The sequence below is a fragment of the Pinus tabuliformis genome, chromosome 1_1 (genome assembly GCF_031772625.1).
Source record: "Pinus tabuliformis cultivar Carrire ecotype Pingquan chromosome 1_1, CPIR1, whole genome shotgun sequence".
NCBI classification, from domain to species: Eukaryota; Viridiplantae; Streptophyta; class Pinopsida; order Pinales; family Pinaceae; genus Pinus; species Pinus tabuliformis.
In genome coordinates, this window is record NC_142297.1 from 73,238,626 (window position 1) to 73,260,315 (window position 21,690).

General features: G+C 39.3%; 1 pseudogene; it reads left to right on the top strand.

Annotated features, from left to right (window-relative positions):
• The first annotated feature begins 396 nt into the window (after window positions 1-396).
• On the top strand, window positions 397-1,318 carry LOC149211643 (uncharacterized; annotated as a pseudogene).
• Window positions 1,319-21,690: the final 20,372 nt, after the last annotated feature.

Genomic DNA, 21,690 nt, shown 5'->3' on the forward strand with positions numbered 1-21,690 from the left:
TACATTATGAGGGCCAAGCTGGCCTCCTAAATTAGTGGGGCTTGGCTGACCAACTAAAAGTAAATTGTTGTTCCCTTAAAATCCGTTGGCTGCCTTCTAGCTCGGTGGTGATAGCTGTTGGAGCTCGGAGTTGGGGTGGAGATCACGAGGAAGGCCATTCAAGGCTGTGGACAACCTTCCTACAAAACCGCAATGCCACCTTGGCTGTCTCCTTGCCTTCATCTACGTGGTTTTGCTCCATTTAATGTCAAAAAAACCTGAAATAAACATGCATTAGCCACCTAGGAATAGTGACTGCCCTCCTTCCTAAAAATAACATGAATATACTAAGAAATGATGCATAAGTGATAAGAAATGAAGGGTTGAGCAAGGGTAAGTAGGCCAAATGAGCCCAAAATGTTACCAAATTTGGGGCTCATCAATTATAAAAGCAAGACTCCAGATTTGTCTGATCCTGAATGCTTTCGCGATCTCTCCAAGCCAATAGGAGCTCTTAATCATGACTGACTTGCTATATTCAAGGATCGCTACTCGCAGATGATTGAAAGTGGTACCTCTGAGCCACCATTTTTGTATGGGACACACTATTCGACTCCTGGCTATGTGCTATATTGGCTTGTCCATTCTGCCCCTGCTCACATGCTTCATTTGCAGAATGGACGCTTTGACACACCAGATCGAATTTTTGTTAGCATGGAAGAACCTTGGCAAAATGTCCTAAATAATACTGCTAACCTGAAGGAGCTTATTCCAGAATTTTTCAGTTTACCATCTGATTTTCTTAGAATAAGGGATAACTTGAAAATTTGGAACACGACAGAGAGGAGACATTGTCGGGGATGTAATATTGCCACCATGGGCAAATGATGCAGATGATTTCATTATTAAACATAGAGAAGCTCTGGAATGTGAGCATGTTTCTCAACATCTGCATGAATGGATAGACCTCATTTTTGGTTATAAGCAGCGTGGAATGGCTGCTTTGGTGGCAGATAACTTATTTCATTTTCTATCATATGAGGGTACAATTGATTTGGAGAAGATAGACGATCCCATCAAACGTGCTGGGCTTGAAGTTCAGATTCATGAATTTGGGCAAGTGCCACAACAAATTTTTGAGGAACCTCACCCCACACAGTTTCCTCATGAGAAAAATGTTGGAGTTGCTTCATTTTTCATCAATGTGTCGGCGGAGCACTTGAATTGGCTTTGCTTACTGGTTCTTGTGCACATGAAAGATACACAGGACCTCAGATACGGAAATTATATCAGACACAAAAGGATGTCTATGATAACACTGAAAGAATTTCTCTTGTAAGTTCTTATGATCGTGTTCAAGTGTTAGAGGGCGAAAAAACTGTGTTTGCATACCCGTGGCAGTGTTATAGGAGGTGCGCGCTGCGCGTTGAGGCTACGCGCTGCGCGTTGAGTCTCAGAGCCAAAGAAATTTTGCTAATGCGCCCAGTCTCGTATCAAAACACCTCAATCGACTTGCAACAAGAAATGTCTTTGATATTCAACCACAGGGGACTCTGCACTGGTTCCAGTTTTGATTGAATACTCCGGCTATCGCTCAACAAGAAGTATCTACAGGGACAAATTTGCTTTGTAATACATTTGAAGAGGTTGCTCTACAGGGCAGATATTCTGGTCACGTGGACTACTGTCTGGAAGACTCATGCGCATGGATGATAACAAACAAATGCATTGCCTCCATCACGCAACTTGCCTACCTAGAGACTTTTGTATCAGTTGGTTGTGTCTGTATAGATGACAAAGGCCTTGATTTGCTCAAGAATGGTTGCAAAACATTGCAGAGGCTTGATGTTTTGAAATGTCAGAGCATGATTTCGACTGGTATAATTTCCCTTGCAAATGGATGTATAGTCTTGAGGCAACTAAGCTTAGCCTATTGCGTCCCTGTCACAAATGCTCTTCTTGCAAGCTTCGACGAGTATGACAGCCTGCAGTCGATACAATTTGATGGCTGTGAAGTTTCTAGCTCAGGTTTGAAGTCTTTTGGGAAAAGCCGCAAGTCTCTGATGGAATTGAGCTTAAGCAAGTGTTCTGGGTGACAGATGAAGGAATCTCAACACTTGTGGGAGGATTCGAATGTGGTGACATCGATGGAATCTTCAGTGCAACGAAATCCAACTATTCAGTATGGGTTTCAGGATTTGTTCCTCTACTAATTGGCATGGATGAACCATCTCTGGTAAAGGAATTCAGTAGTAAATTGATAAATATGAAGCCGGAAATCGAACTTGTGTTGCAAAAGCCATCTTCCAGAGTGATATGCGATGTGAAGACCTCGTGTAACATCATCCAGACCAAGAAGGACATAACGGTTCCATTGAGCGTGCCATATTACATGCAGTGCAGCCTTGGAGGAGAGAAGAATTTGGCGCACATCCTTGACACCTGGCCCTTCACTTCATAATATCTTGCGAGCGAAGTTGTTAAATTTCCTCCTTGTAATAATAAAAGGGCGAAGGAAAGTGAAAAGTCAGAACACTAAAGCCAAAAATAAATGAAGACATCGACCACAACAGAAAAATAGGAACCGATCTCCTACTAATGACTTCAGTTAATAATCCAAATGGATCTGCGCTCCAATTTTTAGTCTTTTTGGTTAGTCATTAGAGAATTTCGAGGAGAAGGTTGTTCTCTGTTCTATTTTTGTAACTTCAGGAGAAACAACGCCCTTGTTTTGGGTCGTTCTGTTTTCTTCTAGTATAGTTTATTTATTGTATGGCAAATGATTTGTAAGGGTTGGGGAGAGAAAGTTCTGAGAGGTGTGCGTGGAAAAGAAACAGAGTTTCATTGTACAGATTTTGACAGGGATTTTAATAAAAATGCAGCTCTGACCCCTGAGATCCCTGTGGTATGAAATTTAACATATGTTGCTTCTCTGTCTCATACGTTCTTTGTTATTTTTACTGTTTCATTTCATAATCATTTCTGTTGAATACTTTTAAGTGAGAAAGGCAGAATTCAATTTATTTGCTCTGTCTTGAGGAAGTGTTCATTTTTAATGTTTTCTTCTGTTTGACAAGGATCCATCTTCTATGCCCTTGTCGACTTCTCAGCAGTCTTGCCATTCCGTTTATCTCAATTTAATTGTTAAATTTCTTGCCTACCTTGCCTCAGGAGATAATCTGTGTTTTTGATTATATTTCTCTGTTCAAGCTGTTTCTTTGCCCCATGCAACCCAAAAAACCCCATCATCCATTAAAACCCCTTTTCCTATCAATTTACTAGCCTAAAATCAGTATTCCTTATTGGTCATCTCAGCCCCTTTGAAGACTTTTCTGCCGAGATAGACCCGGAGAGAGCCCTCTCCTGTCCTCGTAGGGCTAGCTACGAGGCTGAGCTTGGTTTGATGTTGCCTTGAGTTTTGCCTTCTTCAGCCTGAGGCAAATTCGAGCGTTAACAGAAAAAACAGAGCTAACACAATTTCAACACTTGGAAGAAGATGAAGATGGTCTTTGGACCATGGATTTTGATGGCGCAGTAGGTAGTGATGGTGCTGGTATTGGTGTGTGGATTCAAAGTCCCTTTTCCGCTCAAGACAAAGTTCCAAGCAAGGTGAGAGTGTGTTCTTATAAACTAGCATTTGATTGTTCAAATAATGAGGCGGAATATGAGGCTCTCATTGCTGGCCTTAAGATTCTTAGAAAGCTGAAAGCAAAGAAGATTGCAGTCTATGGTGATTCCGAGTTGGTGATAAAGCAAGTTAAGGGTGAGTTTCAGGCCAAGCATCCTCGTATGAGGGCATATCGAAATGCAGTCTTAGATATTTTGAAGTTATTTTCTGATCATACCTTGACATGTGTGCCTCGCACACAAAATGGTGTTGCTGATGGACTTGCTAAGGCAGCAAGCAATCTAAAAATTCCAATGAATTCTAGCAACAAGTTTGAGATTCATGTGAAACATCGTCCTACCGTCCCAGACAACCAGTGGTGTTGGCAAGTCTTTCAAGATGATGAAGAGATCAATCAGTTTCTGCAAAATAAGGGTAAGTTCAAAGATACCTCAATAGATACTGAGCATGATGATGGTAGTGATAATATACAAATAAATCAAATGGACGTGCTGCAACTTAAAGAGAACATTATTCCTAAGGGATTGTTTCCTTTAGAGGAGCTGTTTGACCAAGATGATGTGGCCCGCAAACCGACATTAAGACCGACTGAAAAAGGTGTAGAAGAAGTAAACATTGGGACAGCTGAGAATCCCAAGATGGTTAGGCTATCAAAGTCATTGTCACCAAAGGTAAAGGAAGAGTATATCAGATTGTTGTCTTTATTTTCTAATGTTTTTGCATGGGATTACTCAGATCTGAAAACATATGACACAAATATCATTCTGCATACTATTCCTATTAAGCCAAATCAGAAGCCTTTTCGTCAAAAGTTGAGGAGAATCAATCCGAAGCTGCTGCCATCAATTGAAAAAGAAGTAAACAGATTGTATAAATCAGGAATCATTGTGCCTATCCGATTTTCAGATTGGATATCAAACTTGGTACCCGTAAGGAAGAAAACAGGTGAAATCCGTTTATGTATTGACTTCAGAAAATTGAATAAGGTATCCTTAAAAGACAATTATCCGCTGCCCAAAATGGACCATATATTGCAGCGAGTAGTTGGAGCATCAAGGATGTCACTACTCGACGGCTATTCCGGATACAATCAGATTTTAGTACATGAAGATGACCGTGACAAAACAACATTCACCACTCCATGGGGAACGTTTCATTATGCAAAGATGCCGTTTGGTTTGAAAAATGCGGGCGCCACCTTTCAGCGCGCAATGGACGTGGCTTTCGCCAATGAGAAAGATGTGTTTTTGGTTGTTTATTTGGATGACTTAACCGTGTTTTCCAATTCTGATGAGGAACATTTGTATCATTTGAAAATTGTTTTCCAAAAGTGCAGAAAATATGGCATTTCACTGAATCCGAAAAAGAGTCTTTTCGCCATGGAGGAGGGCAAACTTCTTGGCCACATCATATCTAAAGATGGCATCCGTATTGACCCTGCACGTGTTGAAGCCATTCAGCAAATTGAATAGCCCCGGAACAAGAAAGAAATACAGTCCTTCAATGGTAAACTGAATTTTCTGCGTCGCTTCATTCCAAATCTAGCAGAGCATCTTAGAGAAATCACGAGTATGCTGAAAAAGGACAGTCAGGTAAAATGGACCGAAGAGGCGGTGAAATCATTTAATTTAGTGAAGTTAGCTCTTTCTTCAGCTCCTATTTTGATCAGCCCAGACTACACTCAGGATTTTATTTTGTTCTCATTTGCTTCTGAGCACACTTTGGCAGCTGTATTAATGCAGAAGAGAGAAGGTGTCGAAAAGCCCATTGCTTTTTTCAGTCGGATTATAAGAGATGGAGCATTAAAATATAACATCATTGAGAAGCAAACACTTGCGCTTATAAAGGCCTTGAAAGATTTCCGTGTGTATTTATTGCATTCCCATGTTCTAGCTTATGTGCCTAATGCAGCAGTTAAAGATATTTTAGTACAGGCAGACCCAGAAGGCAGGCGGGGTAAGTGGATTGCTGCATTATTAGAGTATGATGTGGAGATTAAACCAACCAAGCTGATCAAAGGTCAAGGACTCGCCAAGTTAATGGCTGAAACAAATTTGCAAGTTCTAGACATAAATTTGATTGCTGCCATGTCTGATGAAGATGAGGAGAATTCATCCGTTCAGGTATCTAAAATGTTTCTTTCTTCTCCTTGGTATGCTGACATTTTATACGTACTTCAGCATTTGTCTTCACCTCCCGGAATGCCTAGAAACAAAAGTAGAACATTGAAATTGAAAGCTGCAAAATTCTGCATACTAAATTCTGCATTGTATTGGAAAGATCCTGGTGGAATTTTATTGAATTTTTTGGTAGAAGAGGAAGCCAAAAGAGTTGTGGAAGACTTTCATAGAGGTGACTGTGGAGGCTATCTGTTTTGGAAAACCACAGCGAGCAAGATTCTAAGGGCAGGTTATTATTGGCCTTCATTATTTTCAGATGTAGATAAGGCTGTTAAAAACTGTCATGAATGCCAAATTTTCGAAGGGAAATAGAAACTATAGCCATTGCCTCTCAAACCAATTGAGGTCAGAGCACCATTTCAGTAGTGGGGATTGGATTTCATCGGGGAAATTCATCCGACATCATCAGGACAGCATCGATGGATATTGACAGCCACATACTACTTCACAAAATGGATTGAAGCAATTCCTACTCGACAAGCCACGGATGGGGTAATTATCTCTTTTCTTGAAACCAATATTTTGTCACGTTTTGGATGCCCAAGTAAGTTAATCACAGATAACGCAGCAGCATTTAAGTCAAAAAGGATGATTGAGTTTTGTTATAAGTACAACATCAGCTTGGGACATTCAACCGCATATCATCCTCAAGGAAATGGATTGGCGGAGTCATCTAATAAATCTTTGGTCAATATCATTAAGAAATTGTTGGAAATCAGTAAAAAGGGCTGGCACAAGAAGTTGATAAATGCACTATGGGCTGATAGGGTGAGTCAGAAAAAGTCTATTGGCATGTCTCCTTTCGAGTTAGTGTACGGAATAGACACGGTTTTTCCAACTTCGCTTGCTGTCCCGGTAGTCAAATTGCTTCAAGAAGCGGGTAGTGAGGAAGATCCTATGCAGAGAAGGATTAATCAAATGATTCATTTACAGCAGACACGGGAGGAGGTATTTCAAACCACTTGCAAGTTGCAGGAGCACATCAAAAAGATTTACGACGGAAGGCAAAGGCGGACACATTTAAGCTAGATGAGGTAGTTTTGAGATGGGATGCTCGACATGAAGACAAAGGAAAGCACGACAAATTTGACAATTTATGGAAGGGTCCTTATAAGATTGCAGCATATCGTGGTCAGAACGCTTTTCTTCTCAAAGAAATCAATGGAGATGAATGTCCTGGAGGGCCGATTAATGGTCGGCTGTTAAAGAGATATTACTTCTGAGTATTTTCTGCTCATTTCATCATCATTGTACATATCATTTTACTTTATTCTATTGCACATGTAAAACTAACTTATCATCTTCAGTCTGGGGCCCGAGGTGAAGGCTATAATTCTGAAAATGAAGGTTAGTTAGTCTAAGTTTGTCAAGTCAGTTGTCTAAATCTTTTAAGTTTTGAGTCTAGTTTGGTCAAAGCAATTTTTGGTTTTTCAGTCAAATTCTCAAGTTTTTGTGTCGAAAATAATGACTCCATCGCCCAATGGATGAAGGCACTGTCTAGCTCTTACAGAGATCTGCGGTTCTTGGCATCTCCAAGGAGCTACCATCCCCATTGGAGCCAATGTTAGAGTCGGTCTAGTTATCCCTCCATCAGAGATCAAAGCTCTTTTGCATTTCATGATTAGGTGTCCCACCAGTTTTGATCAGTTGCATTTCGTTAGGCATGCCATAACTCTGATGGAGTGGGTTGTGTCACTTATTCCCCTTTTGCTTGGCACTGCTGGTTCAGGCCTGTTTATTAAAATAAGTCTTCAAAGGTCATTTACAGTCATGTTTTAAAATTTTGAGGTCTTAGGTCTAGGGTTGAGTCAATTTTGTCTTGAAAAGTCTTAGAAGACCAGCATGCCAGAGAGATGTCTTTGATAGATCATCACTTCAATAATTTTCGTCATTGTACAGCTGAATAAGGACTTCTCTTCAAAACTCTGTTTTGAAGATAAGTCACCATCTCATTTTTGTAAAAAATTGTCAAAATTTTCAAGTTCTCCAAATGGTCAAGCGCAACCTTGGTCTCCTTTGCCAGAGCATATCAGAGCTTTCCCTGCAAAAAATTATCAGAGAAAATCATTATTTCAACCAATTTTTTTTAAAGGGAAACCAAAAAGTCAGAGCCTATTTAATCTGAAAAAGTGTCAATAACCAAACATTACAAAATGGGTTTTGGCCAAGTAAAAATTAAAAGGGAGTCTATATAAAGACATTTCTCCTCATAACCAACCCATTCACATCTCAAGAGCAAAGTGCATCCATTCTAGGGCAATTTTACAAGCTGGTGAGCAAATCGGGCTAGTTCTAGGGGCGCGCTACGCATCAACATTGGCGCGCTACACACCCAAGGCGCGCTACGCATCAGCACACCTTTTTCAGTGTAAATTTACTCACGCGCTACGCACCAGGGGCGCGCTACGCGTTGGGTGAGGCGCGCTACGCGTTGGGACTTTTGCTCAGAAATTCGCTAGCAAGTGTGCAACTCCTCCTCTAACTCAGTTAAAACGTAGGTAGGCTTCATGTCCATGGTTTGTACTCAGTTTTGCAAGATGTATGTAAATAAATTATGCTATCTATGCCATGAAAATTAAATGTAAAAACCCTCAGTTTGCTGTGAGAATTCAAAGGTCTAGTTTGCTATAGGGTTTTAAAAATTATATGCTGCCAAGGTTTTCCCACTTTTGTGTTTCCTACCCCCCATGTTCACAAACATTTTCCTTAAAAAAAAAAATTCCTCATAGAACCCTACACTATCCCTTTACGAAATTCTAAACCCTCCCTTCTATTACAAACATAATATCCCCTAATTCACCCCAAACCCTAAAAATTATCAGAATTTTTATATCCTTTCCCTTCCCTAAATTCCTTGTTTATTTCCATTGCCCCTATTTCCCTAATGTTTCCCCTTCCCTAACAATTCCCTTGTATTTGTGTCCCCTTGGTCACAACATTTTGAAAAACAGGAAAAAGTCTACAGTCAATTGTGTGCACAGTCAGCATATATATTCCAGCCATCTTGTCTTCAACAATATGTCAGAAACCGAGTCAGCTTATGAGCAGAGTTATGACAGTGATTCTACACCAAAAATAGAGGTGCCAAGGAGGTATCACAAAGGTGGCAAAGGTGGTCGGCATGTCAGGGAGGAGCCCACTTCTTTGGCTCATTTGCAAGCTTGTCCACTTGCAATGAACTGTTTTCGGTATCAATCATGTTTTGAATATTGTGAGTGGATCTCACAAATCCAGCATCACCGAGAACTAGTTCGTTTATTTGTTCTACATTTGCAGAATGGTCATGTAAACCTTGCTGGAGTGGATTTCACCTTGTCACCCGAGATTATTGCTCAGGCCACTGGGATACCAAATGTAGGGGAGGAATGGAATAAGCGCCAGCAGTTAGACAGATTTCACTATGAGCCATATATCAAGCCCAGGTGTATGAGACATTTAACCGTTGTTTTTCCTTTCAGATTCCTAAGGGATGTGTATGCACCATTGATGAGACTCATCATTCGATATTTCACTTGTGAGGGCAGATTTTCACGTCTCTATTCGTACCATATCCGTTTGTTAATGCATTTTACAAGGGTACGTATGATGAACCTTCCATTTTTCATGTGTCGCAACATAGAGAGGATGGTGCCCTTAGTACAAAGGAAGGCCCCAGCACAACAGCATAAGAGCATCTATCATTATGCACTGATTAAGATCATAGTGATGCATCAGTTGGCACAGCAGGGTATTGCTTGGGAGGAGTTCATTTCTCGCGACTTTTTCACGGTGCCACAGCCACCTCCCGAGATTGTCCATGATGAGGGAGGGCCTTCACATCAGTTTGACATTCCTGAGCCTGAGCATGTTAGCGCTCCTTCATATGTTACATATCAGAGAGGCCACAGGGCCTTATTTGCATCTGCACGACGAGTATTATCTCCACATCAGGTGGAAGGGGTCTCGTTGACTTCATCAGCGCAGCGAGTATTATCTCCACATCAGGTGGAAAGGGTCTCGCCTTCTGCAGCACAGGTACAGGACAGAGGCAAGCAACCCATGTTTGATGAGGGACCTTCAGGAGATCCGGACACGGATATTATTGACCTTGATATCAGCTCTCCTAGCTCGGAGCTAAAGGAGGTCATTCAACAACAAAAGGCTGAGAATCACTTGTTGCAACAGAAATTGGAAATGGCCAATTGGACAATCAACTACTTGGAGCAGCGCAACAAACAGCTAGAAGATGAACACACTCTTTATGAGTTGCGGCGAATCCGAGAAGACCGAAACTTGGCCCACAAGAGACCCGGTGATTTGACACCTATTGAGCGAGAGTCTATGCTCATCCGGGTGAACACTCATTTAGAGAAATTTTTAGCCAAGGCAAACAAAGACAAAGAAATGCTCTGCCATATGAAGAATCATTACTGGGCCCGCATGCATGTTTGCAAAGCGAAACTGAAGATCCTTAAAGGGCGATTGAGCAAGGCAATAAAACGGAGAAAAAGGCCCAATCCACTCCAAATTTTGGCCGAAGCCTCTTTGAAGGAGCATGGTACTTGATGAAACACCCCCAGCTCAAATTTCAAAAAATTTGGAGAAGTTTTTTTCAATTTTGAAATTTTTGTATTAAAAACACGTTTTTGCCCTCAACGCGTAGCGCGCCGCGCACTACCCTGAAGATGGGGAGGTCCAATTCAAGAAAGGTTTGCATTTTGGGATTTTTCATGATGAAATACATCTGCTCAGCCACTGCCAAGGCATTTCATCAAGTTTTGGGTCCCCAAAAGGTCAAAAAACATGCAAAAAATGACCTCACTGCCCCTTTTTGGACACACAGGGAGCAGTCTTGGGAGAATGCATTTTTGGAGGGGCAAATGGGCACCAAATTGAAAAATTCTACTTGGGTTGGAAAGAAGACATCAAAACCTTTCCAACAATACCACCGGAGCCCAATTTGGATGCAGGGAAGTGCCCCAAAAGTGGGTGGAAAGGCGCGCTACGCATCAGGATATTTTCCAAAATTTTCATCTTCAGCTCAGGAAAACGCAGCCAGTTTGACCAGTTTTGACTTGTGGTGGGATTTTTCACCCTCCTTGATGTAATTAATGAAATTTTATGTTGACATGACACTTATTTACCTATTCTAGAAGATTCATTCATAAAATAGCAAAAAATTAATGAATGAATTGGTTTCCTAGCTTATAGAGGCAAGTTGTTTTGATTGCCTAGATTGTAGTGCTTTGTTTAGAATTGGTTGAAACAGCTCCTAGGATGATGAGCTCGACCCCTAGAGGCAAGGAAATGTGTTAGCTTGCCTATATTATGTATCTTCTTAATCATTTTCAGGGTTGGACTCTTTGGGAAGAGGCTTTGAGACTTTATTGTACATTTTACTTCAGCATTTTGGCAAAGGGAAGACCAGGGATTTGCAGCACTATTTGGAATTCTTGTGGCTTTATGTCTTGATGGTGTGCTTCTTTTAGTACTTTTAAGTTTGTTATGTGTATCATTTTTCCATCTCTCATCTTCTGCAATCAAACAAATGAAGTGTTAAGGTAGAATCCATAAATTTGCTATGCTCTGCCTTTAAATTTGTTTAATTTTCCATGTTTTCATCAGTTTAAGGAGAACCCTTGCACTTGCTTGCTCTCCTTAGCTCCTCACCTGTCTGATCTATTCACCCCATCGCTTTAAAAGCATCAAAACAATTTCCTACCTTGCTCCAATTAGACCTCTGCAGAAACTGTGTCTCATCCCCGCACCCAAAATTGCTTTTCCCTTTGATTCAACAAAAATCCCAAAAAATCACCTTAAAACCTCTGCACTTAATATCTAGCCTAAGATCAGTATTCCTTATTGGTCATCTCAGCCCCTTTTGATTACCTTTTGCCGAGATAGACCCGGAGAGAGCCCTCTCCTGTCCTCGTAGGGCTAGCTACGAGGCTGAGCGTGGTATGATGTTGCCTCGAGTTTTGCCTTCCTCAACCTGAGGCAGATTTGAGCGCTAACAGTATCTTCGTCTTGTAAATCTGGTTGGGTGTCATCCTAAATTTGGCTGTCTCCTTTACCCAGTTCTTCAAGATATCCTTGGAGTTGGTATTGTTGCTGGGTATGTTGAAGGGTGTCTCCATGGTGATCATTAGCTTCGAAAAATGGTACATCAGCTGATAATCATGTGCCCTAAAGGTAGAAATCTCTATCTCACTGACACTACTCAAATTCATCATCTCAAGATTAGTGTGCGAGATGATTCAATGTATCATGTCCATGCATGGGAATGCGGGATACCTGCATGCAATCTGATACAAGCTGGACTTGTGAATGTTCACATAGACTTAGCGATCTTCGAGGTCTTCTCCAAATGTGCCTAAGAATGCATCATTGACCTCTTGCCACTTTAGATCGATGTCTTTGTCTATGATCAGCATGGTGTCTTCATAGATCGACAAACTCGTAGACACTCACTCAACTGTTGCTCCAGTTGCACTTCCATTGTGTCCTTTGATCTTGCTCTCTCGGAGGCCGATCATGAAATTCTGAGAGGCAGATGAACACCTACTATATCTAGAGACATTCATGGCAGGAAATCTATCAGCGAAAACCAAAGCAAACTTGAGGAACGATATGCAAGATACCTGGGGATTGACTGGCAAGGATTGTGCAATTTTCACTGGAAGGCTGGGAGACTGACTGCTAGAATTGTGAAAAGGTTGTCCAGAGTGTCAAGAGGTTGGTTGATTGTTGGAATTGTGCAGTGTGCAATCCAAGCTGGCCTGTTGGGTGCTAAGATTGCACAATGCACAATTTCAGCTAGTAAGTGATGCAGGCCCATGGACTGCATTGCGCAATTTTCTGGGCTAGCAGTTATTTCCTCTCAGAATTGAAAAAGGCAAGATTGGAGGACAATCACTGGCCAAAAATGCGCATTTTTTGGGAGGAAGGCAGAGCCTTCCCTCTCAAAATTGTGCAATGTTTGCTTGTTGAGGCAGATTTTGGGCCAAGGCTGCCCAGACTCGCCGACAGGAACCTGAAAGAAAATGAAGATTTGAATGCATGGAGATACTGAGTGTAAGTAGAGGTGAATGATCATGCATGAAAATAGTGAATGCAAGATTCAGAAAATAGAATAACATGCATTTGTGTGAAACAAGTCACCGAATTGGCGACCGTTCATGCAAAGCAGTGTCATGCATGCGATAACAGTGAGATGCTAACGAAAACTGAAACAATGCTGGTACAAGATAAAATGCATGCAAATGACAACACGCATTCAAAGAAATCAAGACGAAAAAACTCACACAAGCCAAAGCACAAAAAGCGACATAAATGCTGCAAAAGACAAGTAAAGCAGACTTACCCGAAAATAGCTGAGATGGATCTGTCGCAGACTCCTAGATGTGTTGTGCGATGTCAAAGCTCCAAGATTGATGTGGAGAATGAGCTTTGAAGTGTCGAATAAATAATTTTGAGGCTCAGGATGCGCATGCTAAAATATAGGAAAAGGAAACACTTGGAGGAAAGTCTATAAAATGATCTTTACATGTAACCTCCAACTACTAAAAATAGCTCCCTAAAAACTAGGGATGCTTTTTGCATGTTTCTTTTTTCTCTTTCAGGAAAAAGTAACCCACGCATGTAAGTCAAGTTTTCTCGATCCTGGGTGGAATCGGTCAACCTGAGGGCACATCCAACAGCCTACTTGACTGAGGGGAAATTTTTCACAAATTCTGGGAGGGAGCTAGGTTGGCTGCCCAAAGGGATTACACAATTTTTTGGAGGAGTAGATGACTGCTACCCAGAATTGCACAATTTATGGGCTAAGCAGTCATGCTGGGCCAGATTGCGCAGTTTTCACTGCGAAGGTTTGTTGACAGGATTGCGCAGTTTTTGAGCCCAACAGGCTGCCAGTTAGATTTGAGCAATTTTTGGAGGGAAGAGTAGTTCCCCCTCATGATTGTGCAATTTCTTGAGGGAGTTGCTTAGCCAGTAGCTATACCAAATCCAGAGTAGCAACCTGTGAAGGGAGTGAAGCATAGTTATCATGCACAGGCTGGCAAGCTGCTATAAAAACTAATGAATTTCATGTACTTGACAATGCAAGACATGTTGCTGAGGATGGTTGGTAAGGAGGCTCCAAAACAAAGCTAAGGAAAAATTTTGGAGGGTGGTTGTAGCTGCTACAATAGGTTGTAATAGGTCTGGGATCTTAATTGTCTCAAATTTATTTTGTTGGCAAACCAAACATTCCGTCACAAACTTTTGACTATCAGATTTAAGGCCATCCCAAAAAAATTCCTACTTAACCCTGTGGTAAGTTTTTAAAAATTATGAATGCACTCCTAAGGGACAGGTGTGCAATTCCAGAAGGATCTTTTGTTTGAGTTGGGAAGTCTTACAAAGGTATAAGCGATCTTTGTACCATAACGAGTCCTTTTTCCAGCTAAATGTATAAGATGTAAAGGGATCTTGCTGCAACTTTTGAATGGGTTTCCACACTTCTTCGCCATTCTTTCATTCATCCCTTGCTTCGTTTATCCAATCTGGTTGGATAATAGAAATGGCACAAAGCAATGCTTCCACATCATCATCCTTTCTTGAGAGTGCATCTACAACAACATTTTGCTTCCCTTTTTTGTAGATGGTTTCAAAGTTATAACCCAACATCTTTGTGACCCATTTTTGTTTCTCTTCTAAAGATAATCTTTTTTCTAAAAAGTATTTAAGACTATCATGATATAGTTTTACCTTGAAGTGTCTTCCCATTAAGTAAGGTCACCATTTCTTAAGTGCATGTAGTATTGCCAACATTTCCTTCTCATAAATAGATTTGTGTAAATACTTTCCTTTGATTGGACGACTTTCAAAAGCATTGGGTCTTTCTTCTTGAATTGAAAAAACACCAATTCCATTTCCCGAGGCATCACATTCCACAATAAAGGTTTTTGTGAAGTCTAGTGTAGCTAAGACCAGTGCTTGGCACATTGCCTCCTTAAGATATTCAAAGGCTTTTGTTGCTTTTGGAGTGCAAGAAAATGCATCTTTCTTCAGTAATGTTGTTAGAGGTGCTACTATTCTCCTATAATTATTAAAAAACTTGCGATAATACCCTGTCAAGCTAAGAAATATCGCATATGCCTTATGGATGTGGGGATTTTCTATTCCTTAATGGGTTTAATTTTTCTAGGGTCTACCTTAACACCTTCATGAGATATAATATGACCCAAATATTCCACCTCTTGTACTCCAAAGAAACATTTGGAGGTTTTTGCTTATAATTGTTTCTCCTCCAATAGTTTGAGCACTCTATCAACATGTTTAACATGATCCTTCCAAGACTTGTTGTAGATTAGTATATCATCAAAAAATACTAACACAAATTATCTAAGGATGGGTTTGGAAATGGAATTCATCAAACCTTGAAATGTAGAGATGCATTGGTAAGGCCAAAATGCATGACCAAAAATTCATAATGACCCTCATGAGTTCTAAATGTTGTTTTCAGAATGTCTTCAGTCTTCATTCTGATTTGATGATATCTTGAATGAAGGTCCAACTTGGTGAAGTAAATTGCTCCATGCAATTCATCCAATAATTCATCAATGACAGGAATGGGAAATTTATCTTTAATAGTGAGCTTGTTGAGCTCCCTATAATCCAAACACATGCGCCATGATCCTTCCTTCTTGTGCACCAATACTACTGGAGCAGAGAAATAACTTTGACTAGGTTGAATTATACTAGCCTCTAGCATTTCTGCAACCATGCGTTCAATTTCCCTCTTTTGGGCATAGGGATATCTGTAAGGCATGATGTTTGGTGGAACACTTCCTGGAATCAAATGAATAGCACGATCATGATCACGAATATGTGGGAAGCCTTTGGGAGTCTCAAATACCTTAGAATCAATATCCAAGACTTTTTGGAGATCTGCAGAAACAAATGATTTCGATGTGGGAACCTCTAGCGAACATAACTGTGCAATTAAGACACATTGTTCTTTATTTAGAATCTTTGTCATGTTATTAGAGCCGATTATCTTTCCCAGTTTCCCTGTGATACCCCTTAATTCAACTTCCTTTCCTTCTAAGAAAAATTTCAAGAAAAGTTCTTGAAAATTAAAAGCTATTGTACCCAAATATTGATATTATGGCACTTTTCAGAGAAATTTATGGTTGATCCATTTGCAACCATCACTTGACACTTTGGTGTTGGATATAGGAAGAAATTCAATTCCTTCTCTATCTTACAATGATTAAATTATGGGTGCTACCTGAATCAATCAACACTATTACCTTTTTCATCTTGATATGTCCTTTTATCTTGATAGTTTGAGGAGTGGTAATTTCGTCCAATGCATTACAATATATGGTCAGATTCATTTCTTCTTTCTCTAGGGTTTGTTCCTGGTGTGTATCCTGTTCTTTTGATGTTTCTTGTTCCTTTTCTTCTTCCTCTTCAAAATCTATGTATAATAATTTCTTCTCAGCACACTTATGACCTTTAGTGTATTTTCTATCACAACTGTTACAAAACCCTTTTGCTATTTTTTATTCCAATTGTTGTGGTGTCATCCTTGTAGGTTGTGGAAGGCTAGGGGCAACAACACTTACATCTTTATAGATGCGATTGGTATACTTCCTTGTTGCCATAATTTTTCTTTCAATTTTTCTTGCCAACCTGAATGTCTTCTCCAATGGATCAGGTTCCCAAAGGTGAACCTCATGTTGTATGTTATCCTTTAAAGTCCCTATGAACACATTAATCCTATGATCCTTTGGAATATCTCTTACCCTTATATTCAATTTTTGGAAGTCCTCAATGTGCTCCACCATTGAACCCTTTTGTTTGAGATTTATCAATTGGCTAAAAAAAGTGTTGATTTTTGTATCCTCATAATGTGATATCATTTCTTTCGTAAACATTGCCCAACTAACAATTTTTTACAACAGAAAAGTCATCGATACTATACAAACTATTTGGGTTCCAAATATAAAGTCGCAATACGTACCTTTTGTGTGTTTTGCACATTATGGAGATCGACATATTGTTCCATATGCAGTATCCATGTTACGAGATCCTTGCCTTCAAACTTCCTCATATCGATCTTCAGAACATGGTGAGTATTCAATCCAACGTTAGATTTTATTAAATCATGATTAACATTTCTTTTGTTCTCATCGTGAGTTTTCTCTACTACCTTTTTGCCATTAGGAAGCACTTCCTGTAGCAACTTGGCCAAACCTCGTTTCAAACCTTCCATGTCTTTCCTTAAATCTTCAATGTTTCCTTTCAGTTTTGATTCTAAACCATCCATCTTAGATTCTTACTTGGTGTTTCCATTTTCTTTCTTCGGGGCATAAATTAATGATAATCATGCTTCACTATGCCCTTTGAATTCATTCAAACTAATTTCTCAAACCAAACTTATGTAAAATTTTAAAAAGACTATACACCTTTTTTCTGTTTTGTAGGAGCTCGATATTGAATCTATTGTATCTTTCTAATTTCTAATATCCAAGAACTAAAATTGCATTCTGTCATATCCCTCTAATTCCTCTTTCCAACCCAGAGAGTTTGATCAAGATTGGATTCCCCAAGAAAGAGTTATTCCAAATCTCTCATGAAGAACTGATTAAAGACTAGTTCAGTAGAGCGAAATTGTACAAAGTGCCACGTGTCCATGTTTCAACCTTCGGACCTAGAAACGATACACAGAAAACAAAATTCCATCTTATTTTTGCACCTTTTTGCAAAATTTCAAGTTGATTCTCGGAGAGAAAGTTATGACAATTTTCCTCGGGTCACATGTTTGAGATATAATTCAGGATCCTGCAAAAACCCTAACTTCCTTGGATAATATCTTCGAAAATATAGTGAGATGAGATTTGGAATGTATACCTGAGGTTCATCAAGATTTCGGCTCAAATGGGTTTTAATTTTAGCTTCTGAAACTCTGTAGAAAACAAGTAATAGCGAAAATTCAACAATGACTTGTTTGAAGTAGCGAAACCCTAAAATCCAAACCTTTGATACCAAATGTTATGCAACCAGCTCATAAAATAGAAGAAAATATAGATCAATGACTTCAAAATAAGCCTCTTTAAGGGGGCAACCTCCTTGACATTACACAAATGAAAAAGTATTGGATGATACAAATGACAAGACCTCATTTCTATATACAAGAGTCTAAGGGGTCACAATATAATTATAGCCAACATAACAATAATAATGTAAGGGCACAACAATAAAAATAGTGGGTTTCTATGGGGCACAATAATAATAATATGGGGACAACATGGGCACAACAATAACAATAAGTGGATACAATGAAAATAATAATAAGGGAATATACAAGTATTATAGGGACCTAACAGATCACTAATCAATATGAACCACCTACCAAGAAAATAGGGCCTCCACATCTTCAAAACATGGACGATCTCTGCCAACTCAGGATCATTCATCTCATAATTCTGCACATGCTCATTCAATTTCCTTGACTTGTAGCATACCACTTGTCCCTCCTACATCAAGACACCACCAAGTCCTCTTTTGCAAGCATTCGTACACACCACAAACTCTTTATGGATCTGCAATCTTTAGAACTAAAGAATTTGTAAGAAACCACTTCAACTGCTCAAAACTAGTTGTGCATTCCTCTGTCCATTCAATTTTTTTCCCTTTCTTGTACAATGATGTAATAAGATATGCAATCTGCAAGAAGTTCTAGATGAACATCCTATAATAACTTTCTTGTCCCATGAATGATTTGTTCTCAGCCACATTCCTAGGAGATGTCCATTCCATGATAGCTCTGATGTTTTTCGGATCCATTTCTATTCCTTCCTTGGAAACAACATGCCACAAATAATGTACTTTTTTTTGAAATAAACTACATTTGCTAAATTTGGCATACAACCGATGCTCTCTTAGCAATCTCAATGTTCAACGTGCTCTTCCTCATTCTTAGAATATATCAATATATCATCGATTAATGCAATAAAAAACTTTTCCAGATAAGGATGAAACACATTCATCAAACACATGAAAGTAGTTGGAGAATTAGTCAAACTAAAAGGAACCGCAACAAGCTCATAATGACCATACCTGGTCCAAAAACAAGTCTTGTAAATTTCCTCTTCTTTGATGGGTACCTAATAATAACTTGATCTCAAATCAATCTTCGAGAACACTACTACCCCCTTCAACTGATCAAACAAGTCATCAATCCTTGACAACATATACACGTTCTTGATCATCACCTTGTTCAACTACCCATAGTCAATAGACAACCTGAGAGTATCATCCCTCTTCTTCACAAATAATATTGTTGCACCCCATGGTGACACACTTGGTCTAATGTATCCCTTCTCAACCATTTCCTTCAACTGCAACTTTAGTTCCACTAACTCTGGAGTGCTCATTTTGTAAGGTTCCTTTGATTATAGTGCTACCCCTTGCACCAACTCAATAGAAAATTCCACTTTCCTATGAGGTGGAATATCTGAAATATTTGCGGGCAATACACCTTGAAACTGCTATAAAATTAGGTCTCTTTTTAATACCTTTGCATCCTCAACATCCTTACCTTTATCACTAGAAATATGCACTCCAAATAACACACACCCTTTCTTATGACTGCGCTTTACCTGCATAGTTGTAACCATTATGAATGATGTCGCGTTCTTCTTACCCTATAAGATTCTTTGTTCACAATTAGCTTCCAAGAACTCAATAACCTTCTCATAACAATCCACCTTTGTCCTGTAAAGATACAACGAATCAATACCCAGAAGCATATGGTACGAACCCAATGGAAGTACATTCAAATGCGTTGATGTATGCATACCATTCAACTCAAATACACAATCTCTTACCCAATGATGAACACTCTTCTCAATACCTGTAGCAAACTTCACTAACCCAGACTCTGCATTCACTTCGTTTCTCAAACCACACTTATCTAGCAGGTCAGCGTTAACATAACTGTAATTAGATCCAGGGTCAATCAAAATAGAAACAACTTGATCAAAAATCTTACTATCCACATCGATGATATATTCTTTGTGATCCACCTTCATGTTATCCAATGTTGCATAAATTCGAGAAATGCTTTTTCTAACATATCCAACTTTTTGTGCTTCCTGCGCATTGTAGATATGAGGCCTACCAACCTGATACAACAGAAAATCCTTCTTGAGCATATTTGTCTAACTTGTGCCCATCATGAGATCTGCTACCATAGGCTCCATTATTTTTGTCCTCCTTTCCATGACTGATCCTAGGCGGCCCTTGTCTCTCCAAATCTAACAAACTCTAAAGCATAAATGCATTGACCTTTGCTTGCTTCTCCTATGCCTTGGCAAGTCTTTCTTGTGATTGAATGATTCTGTCATTATCTAATCTACAACTTATTATTTCTACTTTCAAGCTTCTCAAAGTGTTTGATGTGTGAGGATAGTCCTCATCACCATGCTACTCATCTAGTCTATAGGGAGAGTCTCATGAACTATAATCCACCATTTTTCTAGTCATCTTTTATCTTCTTTTTGCAAACATACTATGTCAGATAACCAAACATAAACACAACCAACATACCTTAGTATAGCTCAGGGGAGTATATCTCATATGTAAGATTAACTAGATTAGCATGATACAAGTATAATCATAATCATAAAAATATATCAACATCATCTTAATCATTATCCAGTTACCATGCATGATGTAACAAATTGTAACACTAACTTGATACATGTTAATCATAGCCACTATAATGCATTCATAATGACATATATACACTAACATGCCTAACAAATACATATACAGTAATGGCCATCACCATGCATACATAACAAGCACACATACATCCCACATGCAACCATGAGAAACACATTCTTCCCATTGAGTCCAAGTGTTGAACCATGCTTTGATACCACTCTGTAGTATCAGATATCATCCAAAGAGAATGAAACCCACACGTATACCACTTTGTAACACCCTACTCCCAAACTTACCCAAGTTCATGAGTCCATTGGGGTAAATATGTAGCGAAGATTTACTATTATATGACTTAACCTCATAGGTATAGTTAAGCAAGTGGAATCATCCAACCAAAACTTTTTAGACTTACCTTAGGTTCTACAGGACCCTAAAGGGCTAAACCACCCTTCCAAGTGCCCAAACCATGAGTTAAACTTTTTAGTGACCTAGACTCCCAGACGCTGGAACAACACTGCCTGAGTTCAATTGCATCTCTCCAGTCGCATGCATAAGCCTACAAGGGAGCGACTGCAATATTTTTTACCCAGTTTTGTGCTTGCGACCACAAGACTCGAGCTACTTTTTCAAGTCTACTCTCCAGACCACTGCCCAAAACTTGATAAAACTTTCCAAAATAATAATTAACACCTAGAAAAATCCTTCCATATAAAACTTAGATAATAACTTGACCTAGCAAGGCCTAATGATGACAGTCATTTCATTAAACACATCATGAACATGTAATCTACAGGTCATAATTACATATATGAACATAGGGATCTCATACTTATTTTAGAATCATCAAGAAGGTCTGACGTCATATCAAAATAGCTACATTACCATATATTAGGTCATACATTAATTAATCATTCATTTACTAATCAAAACATGATAATAACCGTACCTAGAATCTATCATAAAACCATGCTTATAACCAACATCTAACCAGAATAATAACAGTAATAGAAAACCCATCAAAGCCACATCATAACAAGTATAAATACTTATGAAATACAAGGGGAAAAGAGATCTTATTAACATATTCAAAATCCAACCAAGTCATGGACTTCCACATACCATCTAACCATAGATTGGGCTTAACCAAATTTTTCTTTCATCCAATCACCCTCGTGCCATATTCCAAGCATGAACATAGGA